Source organism: Triticum dicoccoides, chromosome 5B (genome assembly GCF_002162155.2).
Source record: "Triticum dicoccoides isolate Atlit2015 ecotype Zavitan chromosome 5B, WEW_v2.0, whole genome shotgun sequence".
Taxonomy (NCBI): domain Eukaryota; kingdom Viridiplantae; phylum Streptophyta; class Magnoliopsida; order Poales; family Poaceae; genus Triticum; species Triticum dicoccoides.
In genome coordinates this window covers 60,609,174-60,622,575 of record NC_041389.1, presented here as the reverse complement: position 1 = coordinate 60,622,575, position 13,402 = coordinate 60,609,174, and positions in this window count along the sequence as shown.

Sequence of the window (13,402 nt, the reverse complement as noted above, 5' to 3'; positions counted from 1 at the left end):
GGCGAGCTTCGAGGGGCTCTCCTCCCCGCGCCCCTCGCCGTCCCTTGCCGGGATCCGGCCGGATCCGGCGAGATCCGGCCCGGATCCGGCCTCTCCCGGCCTCCCCGACCTCTCCCGCGCTCCGGCCGCCATCTCCGACAACTCCGGCGAGAACTCAGGCGAGATCCGCCGCGGTTGACTTTTCCCGCGAGGTTGAATATTTCTCTAAGTCCCACATTTCTTGCATAAACATGCCATGTTAATCGCATCACATCTCTGCATCCGTAGCTCTGTTTCGTGCGTGTAATATGTCAAATTGTTCGCCTCGACGAGTACTTCATTTCATTCCATTGCATCATTTTCATTTGAACTTATCTTGATGCCCGAAATGCTGTTGGAAGAGTGCATATTGATGTTAACCTGCTGAAACTGTTATAACTTGCTCATTTGTCATTTTTGCCATGATTGATGTGTGCATCCTATGAGGTTGATGTCTACATGTGTTTTGATGTATGCTATGCCATCTTTCCAGTGGTACCAACCATGTATTTTTGTGAGTTGTGTGCTCAGTGCATCAAGCTTGCTAAGTAGGGTAATTGCTGTTGCTGTTTTCCTATCAGATTCTGTTATATTTTGTTGCTATGTTAACATGCTTCTACTAATCATTCTATGCATAATTTGGAGATGTTCTATAAACATGTTTTGATCTACATGTCTTGCTCTATCCATTCATGCCACTGGTTGCAATTATAGCCTGCTGTAACATGTTGTTATCTTGCTCTAAAGTTCGCTAAATGATGTTGCTGTCAGCCTGTTAACATTAAGTTCAATGTTTCCATGATTGTTTCCTAGTGTTCCATGCACCCTATGAACTTGCTCTTGCCATGTATAGCTTCACAAACATGCCTTCTTACTGTTGGGTGCCTTGCCATGCCATGTATTGCTCTGTGGTGAGTGGTTCAAGCTCACCAACATGCCTACTTATTGTTGTTCCTGCCATGTATGAATCTGTAATATAACTTGCCATGTTTACATGGGTGCCATCTTATCTTCTGATCCTTTTTGGCTCATGGTCAGTAAGGGACTTTTGATCTATGCAATTAGTAGATTCATGTCATGCCTTTGTTTGCCATGATAAGTTCCTGGAACATGTTGTTTGATAGCTCTAAACATTGCAACCTGATGTTATTTCCGCTAAAGTCTGAAACTGTTATTATTTGCAATCTTACCATGTGTTTTGGAGCATGTTCTAGTTGTTTCTGGAGATAGCTCAGTGTTCATGTTTTGTTATGCTTTACATGTACTTCATGCCCATGCCTTTTGTTATTATGTTGGGGTGTTGTAGCATGTTGTTTTGATGCTTGTAATATGCCTAGTTGTTGTTATGGACAGATTGTTGCTATGACTTGTATAGAGTGTATGTGTTGAACCGTTGCTCCGTTTTGAGTGTGCTCTATATGAAACTTGCTTGTTTTTGCATGTAGCTTCATATTATCATGTTGCATTATTGTTTTGAGGTGTTTGCTTGATGTTTGGGTGCATTTTGCATCAATGCCATGCTTAACTTGTTTTGCTCATATCTTCTAGACCGTAGCTCCGAATCTAATGAACTTTATATGTAACTTGACTAGAATTTCGTGTAGATCATGTTGGTGTATCTTAACTTGCTGTTTAACAACTTGAACATAAAGTTTATTCAGTTCTGGACCAATTTCGAAATTTGCATATGAGGACTTACCGGAATTGTTATATGTTGTTCCCGGCCTCATTTAAACTTGCCTTGATGGGTTACTCTTGTATGCATCATCTCTTGCCATGAGTAGCTTCATGTAGCTTTGTCGTGCATCATGCTTGTTGTGCTTCATGTCTTGTCCATGTGTGGTGTGTTTACCATGTTGTGTGCTTCTTCTGTTAGTTCCTGTTTCATTGCGATCGTGAGGATTCGTTCGTCTACGATTGGTTCGGCTTCATCCGTTCGTCTTCTTCATGGACTCGTTCTTCTTTCTTGCGGGATTTCAGGCAAGATGGTCGCTACCCTGGATCTCACTACTATCATTGCTATGCTAGTTGCTTCGTTCTATCGCTATGTTGTGTTACCTATCATTTGCTCTTCAAGCCTCCCAAATTGCCATGAACCTCTAACCTTTGAGACCATTCCTAGCAAACCGTTGTTTGGCTATGTTACCGCTTTGCTCAGCCCCTCTTATAGTGTTGCTAGTTGTAGGTGAAGTTGAAGATTTCTCCATGGTGGACAGGATTTTGGTTGGGTTATCACAATATCTCTTATATTATTAATGCATCTATATACTTGGTAAAGGGTGGAAGGCTCGGCCTTTTGCCTGGTGTTTTGTCCCACTCTTGCCGCCCTAGTTTCCGTCATACCGGTATTATGTTCCCGGATTTTGTGTTCCTTACGCGGTCGGGTGATTTATGGGACCCCCTGACAGTTTGCTTTGAATAAAACTTGTCCAGCAAGGCCCAACCTTGGTTTTACCATTTGCCTCACCACCACCTACTTTTTCCCTTGGGAGTCGCTCTCTCGAGGGTCATCTTTATTTTAGCCCCCCCCCCCGGGCCAGTGCTTGTCTAAGTGCTGGTTCGAACCGAGTAGACTGCGGGGCCCCCTCGGGGAAACTCGAGGTCTGGTTTTACTCGTAGGATGTCTCATCCAGTGTTGCCCTGAGAACGAGATATGTGCAGCTCCTAACGGGATTGTCGGCGCATCGGGCGGCTTTGCTGGTCTTGTTTTACCATTGTCGAAATGTCTTGTAAACCGGGATTCTGAGACTGATCGGGTCTTCCTGGGAGAAGGTCTATTCCTTCGTTGATCGCGAGAGCTTGTCACGGGCTAAGTTGGGACACCCCTGTAGGGTTTAAACTTTCGAGAGCCGTTCCCGCGGTTATGTGGCAGATGGGAATTTGTTAATGTCCGGTTGTAGATAACTTGACACCAGATCCGAATTAAAACGCATCAACCGTGTGTGTAGCCGTGATGGTCTCTTCTCGGCGGAGTCCGGGAAGTGAACACGGTTTCTGGGTTATGTTTGACGTAAGTAGGTGTTCAGGATCACCTCTTGATCATTGCTAGCTTCACGACCATTCCTTTGTTTCTCTTCTCGCTCTCATTTGCATATGTTAGCCGCCATATCATGCTTAGTTGCTGCTGCAACCTCACCACTTTACCCCTTCCTTTCCCATTAAGCTTTGCTAGTCTTGATACCCATGGTAATGGGATTGCTGAGTTCTCGTGGCTCACAGATTACTACAACAACAGTTGCAGGTACAGGTTTATGCGATGATCATGACGCGAGAGCGATGCTTGCTTGCGTTGAGTTCTCCTTCTGCTTCTTCGATCAGGGGATAGGTTCCAGGTCGGCAGCCTGGGCTAGCAGGGTGGATCTTGTTTGAGTTTCTGTTTGTGTTTCATCCGTAGTCAGATGGTGCTCTTATGTAAGATGATGTTGTATTCATGTGGCATTGTATGCCTCTTGTATGTATCCCCACTATTATGTAATGTTGATGTAATGATATCCACCTTGCAAAAGCGTTCCAATATGCGGGTCTATCCTTGGTGGGACCTTCGAGTTCCTTTTGGATAGGGTCGCATATTGGGCTTGACATTTTATGCCTTGATGTTATATGCACGAGTAGAACACAAGTGAGTTGTGGGCGATATAAGTCATACTGCTTACCAGCATGTCATACTTTGGTTCGGCGGTATTGTGAGATGAAGCGGCCCGGACCGACATTACGCGTACGCTTACGCGAGACTGGTTTCACCGTTACGAGCACTCATGCTTAAAGGTGACTGGCGGGTGTCTGTCTCTCTCACTTTAGCTGAATCGAGTGTGGCTACGCCCGGTCCTTGCGAAGGTTAAAACAACACCAACTTGATGAACTATCGTTGTGGTTTTTGATGCATAGGTAAGAACGGTAAAATTTGCAACAACAAAGTAGAGGATGTCTAACTTGTTTTTGCAGGGCATGTTGTGATGTGATATGGTCAAGACGTGATGCTATATTTTATTGTATGAGATGATCATGTTTTGTAACCGAAGTTATCGGCAACTGGCAGGAGCCATATGGTTGTCGCTTTATTGTATGAAATGCAAATGCCCTGTAATTGCTTTACTTTATCACTAAGTGGTAGCGATAGTCGTAGAAGCAATAGATGGCGTAACGACAACGATGCTACGATGGAGATCAAGGTGTCGCGCCGGTGACGATGGTGATCATGACGGTGCTTCGAAGATGGAGATCACAAGCACAAGATGATGATGACCATATCATATCACTTATATTGATTGCATGTGATGTTTATCCTTTATGCATCTTATCTTGCTTTGATTGACGGTAGCATTTTAAGATGATCTCTCACTAATTATCAAGAAGTGTTCTCCCTGAGTATGCACCGTTGCGAAAGTTCTTCGTGCTGAGACACCACGTGATGATCGGGTGTGATAGACTCTACGTTCAAATACAACGGGTGCAAAACAGTTGCACACGCGGAATACTCAGGTTATACTTGACGAGCCTAGCATATACAGATATGGCCTCGGAACACGGAGACCGAAAGGTCGAGCGTGAATCATATAGTAGATATGATCAACATAGCGATGTTCACCCTTGAAACTACTCCATCTCACGTGATGATCGGACATGGTTTGGTTGATTTGGATCACGTGATCACTTAGATGACTAGAGAGATGTCTGTCTAAGTAGGAGTTCTTAAGTAATATGATTAATTGAACTTAAATTTATCATGAACTTAGTACCTGATAGTATCTTGCTTGTCTATGTTTGTTTGTAGATAGATGGCTCGTGCTGTTGTTCCGTTGAATTTTAATGCGTTCCTTGAGAAAGCAAAGTTGAAAGATGATGGTAGCAATTACACGGATTGGGTCCGTAACCTGAGGATTATCCTCATTGTTGCACAAAAAAGTTACGTCGTGGAAGCACCGCTGGGTGCCAGGCCTGCTGCTGATGCAACTGACGACGTTAAGAACGTCTGGAAGAGCAAAGCTGATGACTACTCTATAGTTCAGTGTGCCATGCTTTACGGCTTAGAACCGGGCCTTCAACGACGTTTTGAACGTCATGGAGCATATGAGATGTTCCAGGAGTTGAAGTTAATATTTCAAGCAAATGCCCGGATTGAGAGATATGAAGTCTCCAATAAGTTCTATAGCTGCAAGATGGAGGAGAATAGTTCTGTCAGTGAACACATACTCAAAATGTCTGGGTATAATAATCACTTGATTCAACTGGGAGTTAATCTTCCTGATGATAGTGTCATTGACAGAATTCTCCAATCACTGCCACCAAGCTACAAGAGCTTCGTGATGAACTATAATATGCAAGGGATGAACAAGACTATTCCCGAGCTCTTCGCGATGCTGAAAGCCGCGGAGGTAGAAATCAAAAAGGAGCATCAAGTGTTGATGGTTAATAAAACCACTAGTTTCAAGAAGAAGGGCAAAGGGAAGAAGGGGAACTTCAAAAAGAACGGCAAGCAAGTTGCTGCTCAAGAGAAAAAACCCAAGTCTGGACCTAAGCCTGAAACTGAGTGCTTCTACTGCAAGCAGACTGGACACTGGAAGCGGAACTGTCCCAAGTATTTGGCGGATAAGAAGGATGGCAAAGTGAACAAAGGTATATGTGATATACATGTTATTGATGTGTACCTTACTAATGCTCGCAGTAGCACCTGGGTATTTGATATTGGTTCTGTTGCTAATATTTGCAACTCGAAATAGGGACTACGGATTAAGCGAAGATTAGCTAAGGACGAGGTGACGATGCGCGTGGGAAATGGTTCCAAAGTCGATGTGATCGCGGTCGGCATGCTACCTCTACATCTACCATCGGGATTAGTTTTAGACCTAAGTAATTGTTATTTGGTGCCAGCGTTGAGCATGAACATTATATCTGGATCTTGTTTGATGCGAGACGGTTATTCATTTAAATTAGAGAATAATGGTTGTTCCATTTATATGAGTAATATCTTTTATGGTCATGCACCCTTGAAGAGTGGTCTATTTTTATTGAATCTCGATAGTAGTGATACACATATTCATAGTGTTGAAACCAAAAGATGCAGAGTTGATAATGATAGTGCAACTTATTTGTGGCACTACCGTTTAGGTCATATCGGTATAAAACGCATGAAGAAACTCCATACTGATGGGCTTTTGGAATCACTTGATTATGAATCACTCGGTACTTGCGAACCGTGCCTTATGGGCAAGATGACAAAAAAACCGTTCTCCGGTACTATGGAGAGAGCAACAGATTTGTTGGAAATCATACATACAGATGTATGTGGTCCAATGAATGTTGAGGCTCGTGGCGGATATCGTTATTTTCTCACCTTCACAGATGATTTAAGCAGATATGGGTATATTTACTTAATGAAACACAAATCTGAAACATTTGAAAAGTTCAAAGAATTTCAGAGTGAAGTGGAAAATCATCGTAACAAGAAAATAAAGTTTCTACAATCTGATCGTGGAGGAGAATATTTGAGTTAGGAGTTTGGTCTAGACTTGAAACAATGCGGGATAGTCTCGCAACTCACGCCACCTGGAACACCACAACGAAATGGTGTGTCCGAACGTCGTAATTGTACTTTACTTGATATGGTGCGATCTATGATGTCTCTTACTGATTTACCGCTATCGTTTTGGGGTTATGGTTTAGAGACGGCCGCATTCACGTTAAATAGGGCACCATCAAAATCCGTTGAGACGACGCCTTATGAGCTGTGGTTTGGCAAGAAACCAAAGTTGTCGTTTCTTAAAGTTTGGGGCTGCGATGCTTATGTGAAGAAACTTCAACCAGATAAGCTCGAACCCAAATCGGAGAAATGTGTCTTCATAGGATACCCAAAGGAGACTATTGGGTACACCTTCTATCACAGATCTGAGGGCAAGATTTTCGTTGCTAAATTCGGATCCTTTCTAGAGAAGGAGTTTCTCTCGAAAGAAGTGAGTGGGAGGAAAGTAGAACTTGATGAGATAACTGTATCTACTCCCTTATTGGAAAGTAGTTCATCACAAGAACCGGTTCCTGTGACAACTACACCAATCAGTGAGGAAGCTAATGATATTGATCATGAAACTTCAGATCAAGTTTCTACTAAACCTCGTAGGTCTACCAGAGTAAGATCCGCACCAGAGTGGTACGGCAATCCTATTCTGGAAGTCATGTTACTTGACCATGACGAACCTACGAACTATGAGGAAGCGATGATGAGCCCAGATTCCACAAAATGGCTAGAGGCCATGAAATCTGAGATGGGATCCATGTATGAGAACAAAGTATGGACTTTGGTTGACTTGCCCGATGATCAGCAAGCCATTGAGAATAAATGGATCTTTAAGAAGAAGACTGACGCTGATGGTAATATAACTGTCTATACATCTCGACTTGTTGCAAAAGGTTTTCGACAAGTTCAAGGGGTTGACTACGATGAGACTTTCTCACCCGTAGCGATGCTTAAGTCTGTCCGAATCATGTTAGCTATTGCTGCATTTCATGATTATGAAATTAGGCAAATGGATGTCAAGACTGCATTCTTGAATGGATTTCTAGAAGAAGAGTTGTATATGATGCAGCCAGAAGGTTTTGTTGATCCTAAAGGTGCTAACAAAGTGTGCAAGCTCCAGCGTTCCATTTATGGACTGGTGCAAGCATCTCGGAGTTGGAATAAACGTTTTGATAGTGTGATCAAAGCATATGGTTTTATACAGACTTTTGGAGAAGCCTGTATTTACAAGAAAGTGAGTGGGAGCTCTGTAGCATTTCTAGTTTTATATGTAGATGTCATATTATTAATTGGAAATGATATAGAATTTCTGGATAGCATAAAGGGATACTTGAATAAAAGTTTTTCAATGAAAGACCTCGGTGAAGCTGCTTACATATTGGGCATCAAGATCTATAGAGATAGATCAAGACGCTTAATAGGACTTTCACAAAGCACATACCTTGACAAAATTTTGAAGAAGTTCAAAATGGATCAGGCAAAGAAAGGTTTCTTGCCTGTGCTACAAGGTGTGAAGTTGAGTCAAACTCAATGCCCGACCACAGCAGAAGATAGAGAGAAAATGAAAGATGTTCCCTATGCTTCAGCCATAGGCTCTATCATGTATGCAATGTTGTGTACCAGGCCTGACGTATGCTTAGCAATAAGCTTAGCAGGAAGGTACCAAAGTAATCTAGGAGTGGATCACTGGACAGCGGTCAAGAACATCCTGAAATACCTGAAAAGGACTAAGGATATGTTTCTCGTATATGGAGGTGACAAAGAGCTAGTCATAAATGGTTACGTCGATGCAAGCTTTGACACTGATCCGGACGATTCTAAATCGCAAACCGGATACGTATTTATATTAAACGGTGGAGCTGTAAGTTGGTGCAGTTCTAAACAAAGCGTCGTGGCGGGATCTACATGTGAAGCGGAGTACATAGCTGCTTCTGAAGCAGCAAATGAAGGAGTCTGGATGAAGGAGTTCATTTCCGATCTAGGTGTCATACCTAGTGCATCGGGACCAATGAAGATCTTCTGTGACAATACTGGTTCAATTGCCTTGGCAAAGGAATCCAGATTTCACAAGAGGACCAAGCACATCAAGAGACGCTTCAATTCCATTCGGGACCAAGTCCAAGTGGGAGACATAGAGATTTGCAAGATACATACGGATCTGAATGTTGCAGACCCGTTGACTAAGCCTCTCTCATGAGCAAAACATGATCAGCACCAAGACTCCATGGGTGTTAGAATCATTACTATGTAATCTAGATTATTGACTCTAGTGCAAGTGGGAGACTGAAGGAAATATGCCCTAGAGGCAATAATAAAGTTATTATTTATTTCCTCATATCATGATAAATGTTTATTATTCATGCTAGAATTGTATTAACCGGAAACATAATACATGTGTGAATACATAAACAAACATATAGTCACTAGTATGCCTCTACTTGACTAGCTCATTAATCAAAGATGGTTATGTTTCCTAACCATAGACATGTGTTGTCATTTGATTAATGGGATCACATCATTAGGAGAATGATGTGATTGACATGACCCATCCCGTTAGCTTAGCACTTGATCGTTTAGTATTCTGCTATTGCTTTCTTCATGACTTATACATGTTCCTGTAACTATGAGAATTATGCAACTCCCGTTTACCGGAGGAACACTTTGGGTACTACCAAACGTCACAACATAACTGGGTGATTATAAAGGAGTACTACAGGTGTCTCCGAAGGTACATGTTGAGTTGGCGTATTTCGAGATTAGGTTTTGTCACTCCGATTGTCGGAGAGGTATCTCTGGGCCCTCTCGGTAATACTCATCACTTAAGCCTTGCAAGCATTATAACTAATGAGTTAGTTATGAGATGATGTATTACAGAACGAGTAAAGAGACTTGCCGGTAACGAGATTGAACTAGGTATTGGATACCGACGATCAAATCTCAGGCAAGTAACATACCGATGACAAAGGGAACAACGTATGTTGTTATGCGGTTTGACCGATAAAGATCTTCGTAGAATATGTAGGAACCAATATGGGCATCCAGGTCCCGCTATTGGTTATTGACCGAGAATGGTTTTAGGTCATGTCTACATAGTTCTCGAACCCGTAGGGTCCGCACGCTTAACGTTTCGATGACAGTTTTATTATGAGTTTATAAGTTTTGATGTACCGAAGTTTGTTCGGAGTCCCCGATGTGATCACGGACATGACGAGGAGTCTCGGAATGGTCGAGACATAAAGATTGATATATTAGAAGCCTATGTTTGGACATCGGAATGGTTCCGGGTGAAATCGGCATTTTACCGGAGTACCGGGAGGTTACCGGAACCCCCCGAGGGGTTAATGGGCCTACATGGGCCAAGAGGGAGAAGAGGGAAGGAGCCAGGAGGGGGTCGCGCGCCCCTCCCCCTCCTAGTCCGAATAGGACAAGGGAAGGGGGGCGGCGCCCCCCCTTTCCTTCCCCTCCTCCTCCTCTTTCCCCCCCTTCTCCTACTCCTACTTGGAAAGAGGGAGTGCTACTCCTGGTGGGAGTAGGACTCCCCCCCTTGGCGCGCCCTCTAGGCCGGCCGCCTCCTCCCCCCTGGCTCCTTTATATACGGGGGCGGGGGCACCCCATAGACACACAAGTTGATCTACGGATCGTTCCTTAGCCGTGTGCGGTGCCCCCTTCCACCATATTCCACCTTGGTCATATCGTCGCGGAGTTTAGGAGAAGCCCTGCGCCGGTAGAACATCATCATCGTCACCACGCCGTCGTGCTGATGGAACTCATCTCCGGAGCCTTTGCTGGATCGGAGGGCCGGAGATCGTCATCGAGCTGAACGTGTGCTGAACTCGGAGGCTCCGTACGTTCGGTGCTTGGATCGGTCGGATCGTGAAGACGTACGACTACATCAACCGCTTTGTGCTAACACTTCTGCTTACGGTCTACGAGGGTACGTGGACGAACACTCTCCCCTCTCGTTGCTATATCATCACCATGATCTTGCGTGTGCGTAGGAAATTTTTTGAAATTACTACGTTCCCCAACATATATTACCTTCAATTTCATCTTCCGGACGAATATCAAAGGTGATAGACATATTAGGCTCAAATGCATAAGCCTTGCATAGTGCTCCCCAATTTTTGCATTCAAAATAGGAGTAGGTGTCTGCATTGTATAATTTTGTGGCAAAAGTATAACCATGCTCGGTCCTCAAATGAACTTTCTTTACCTCCATACTTTCCATAGTACTGAAAACTCTCAGCTCGTCGGGTTGACTATCGGTCCGTTGAGTCTTTTTTTTGAAAACTCTCAGCTCACGTGGTGTATATATTCGACCGTTTGTGATGGTCTCTCCTCCCTTCATCCCCGAGTGCATTCAACCAGAATGTCTAGCACACGGGAATGAAGGAGAAGCGACCCCCATGACAACAGTCGGCATTATTCTTCTCTCACATATGGTGGACACACTCCCTCACTCATTTTTTGATTGTCATGTATGGGGCCTTGATAGACTTAAAGTCAACCTGATATGTCGTTTAATTATCTTTCTAGAAAATCTAGGCCACTCGATATTTCCTACATATTCTAGCACAAGTCATGCCAGGATTCATGAAAAAATCCGGCATGACCTTTGCTAAAAAAGGACATATCGAGCGCCTGAAATTTGCCGGAACGGAAATTAATCAACACTCCGGCAAAACATAGGCCACTCGGAGGTGTAACCTGCAAACATGGCCGGCCACTTGGGCATTCAAAGTATGAGTAGTTTTACAATTTGAGCATTCAATAAGCAAAACCAAATCGTAAAATAAATAAGTATTCAAATTAGCATGCATTCAATAAGCAAAACTAAATCATCTCTTTCATCCATACATCGTTGAATATTATCACTAATACATCTCGAATAGTAGCATACATATAACATCACTAATATATCTAAAACCCTAGCGAACGACGGGTATTGGCGCGGGCGGTGGACACCAAAGAGAAGGAACCATCACAGGAACATAGCTCCAGTGAGATCCCTGAAGAACCTGCCAGGTATTGGAGAACCTGCCCTCCAACGCAACCATGTAGCGACGGACGTGCTCGTCCTCCTCACTGACACAATGACGTACCACCTCCATGGGGTCCTCAAGCCTCCACACCGTCACCGGCCCACGCGATCGCCACCAAAGAAGGCTCGGGTCAACGACGGGCTGGCTCCTCACCAAGCTGCACCGCCCGGAAGGTAGCACCTCACAGTACCAGCCCAGTGGAGCCCAGTCCCAGACAAGGCCTCTCTGATCAAGCAGGTGTCCTCCGCCGAGTCGACGACGAGGATGCGGGATAGGCATCATCGACGTCGATGCAAGAATAAATGCTTTAACTAAAAAAATAACAACAAATTTGACATGTTGAACATGGTTCGATCATAACTAGGGTTCATACTACATTATTCTAAGATTAAACACCTAAAATACCTAAATTATATTAAGTACACCTAATTAAAAACCTACATTTTGAACATGGTTCGATCATAACTAGCTAGGGTTCATACTACATTATTCTAAAATTAAACATCTAAGATTAAACACCTAAGATCACAACCTACTACATTATTCTAAGATCTAACCTAAAATTTTCAACTAGCTAGGGTTCAAAATTAACTATGGAGGAGGATGGAGGAGGGAGGAGGAGTACCTCTCGGTGGAGGATGACTGGTGCGGGGGGAGCGGCCGGCGGGGGACGAGGGCCAGCGCGGGAGGTAGGCCGGCGGGGGAGGAGGCCGGCAGGGGAGGAAGGAGGAAGGAGGGGCGGTGGATGGAGGTGGGGCGATGGTATCAGAGGCGAGAGGAGGAGGGCAGCGAGAGGGAGGGGAGATGAGGGCGGAAAGGTGGGCGAGTGGGCAACGACGCGCGGCGGCCGGAGTGGGCGAGCAATGACAGTGTGAGGGAAGGGTGAGGCCGCACGCGGGTAAGATAAGATACCCGTAGTAGTAGCGCTGGCCCGTAAAAAGCGCTACTACTATAATCATTAGCAGTAGCGTTTTTTCTGAACCAACGCTACTACTAATGCTATGATCATTAGCATGTGAAGCAGGCATTAAATTAAAAAAATGCATTGGTCATCATTGATCTTTTGTGTAGAATCTAAATAGGCGAGGATTCATATTGCCATAGATCCTACACATAGAGTTCAATGAAGACCAATTGGTTGTGATAGTTTGGGAAGCATCATATTTAAGCTGGTAAATATTCTGTTCGCGAAGCGAGGTGGGACTAAACTTTTGGTCAATTTAGCAATAGTTGTAGCGCTTTTTGCAAACAAGCGCTACTAGTATGCCTGGCCTGCCGCCAACGGTCTGGCAGTTATAGTAGTAGCGTCTTTTGTAAGGAGGGCGCTACTGGTAAGATCATAGTAGCATCGCTTGCTTCTGCCGAGCGCTACTAATATCTAGTAGCAGCGTTGCCTTTTAAAAAGTGCTACTAGTAAGCTCCTGTGTATAAGGTTTTCCCTAGTAGTGCCACGGCCCGTAAAAATAATAAAAATTACATCCAGAGCAGTAGACTATCGGTGTTCGCTGATGTGACTTTCATTATCGTATTTCGGGGCAAAATGGACAAGAATGAATTATGGACGCAACTATTTCACAAAGTGAACCATGGTGAAAATTTTTCACCCAACTGACCGTTTTGTGTGGCGTCTGACAGCCAAGCACCACACTACACTATGCAGCGTCTGGCTGGCATGCGCTGCACATCTGGCCAGCGTGGCACCCCGTGGCAAGGTCCAGCACCACTCCTCCCCGTGTCGCGCCTAACACATAGGCGCCACAGTACACATATGCAGCGCCTGGCTCTTAGGCGTTGCACGACGAGTTAGTAACTGCTCCGGGCTGGCAGTCCCCCC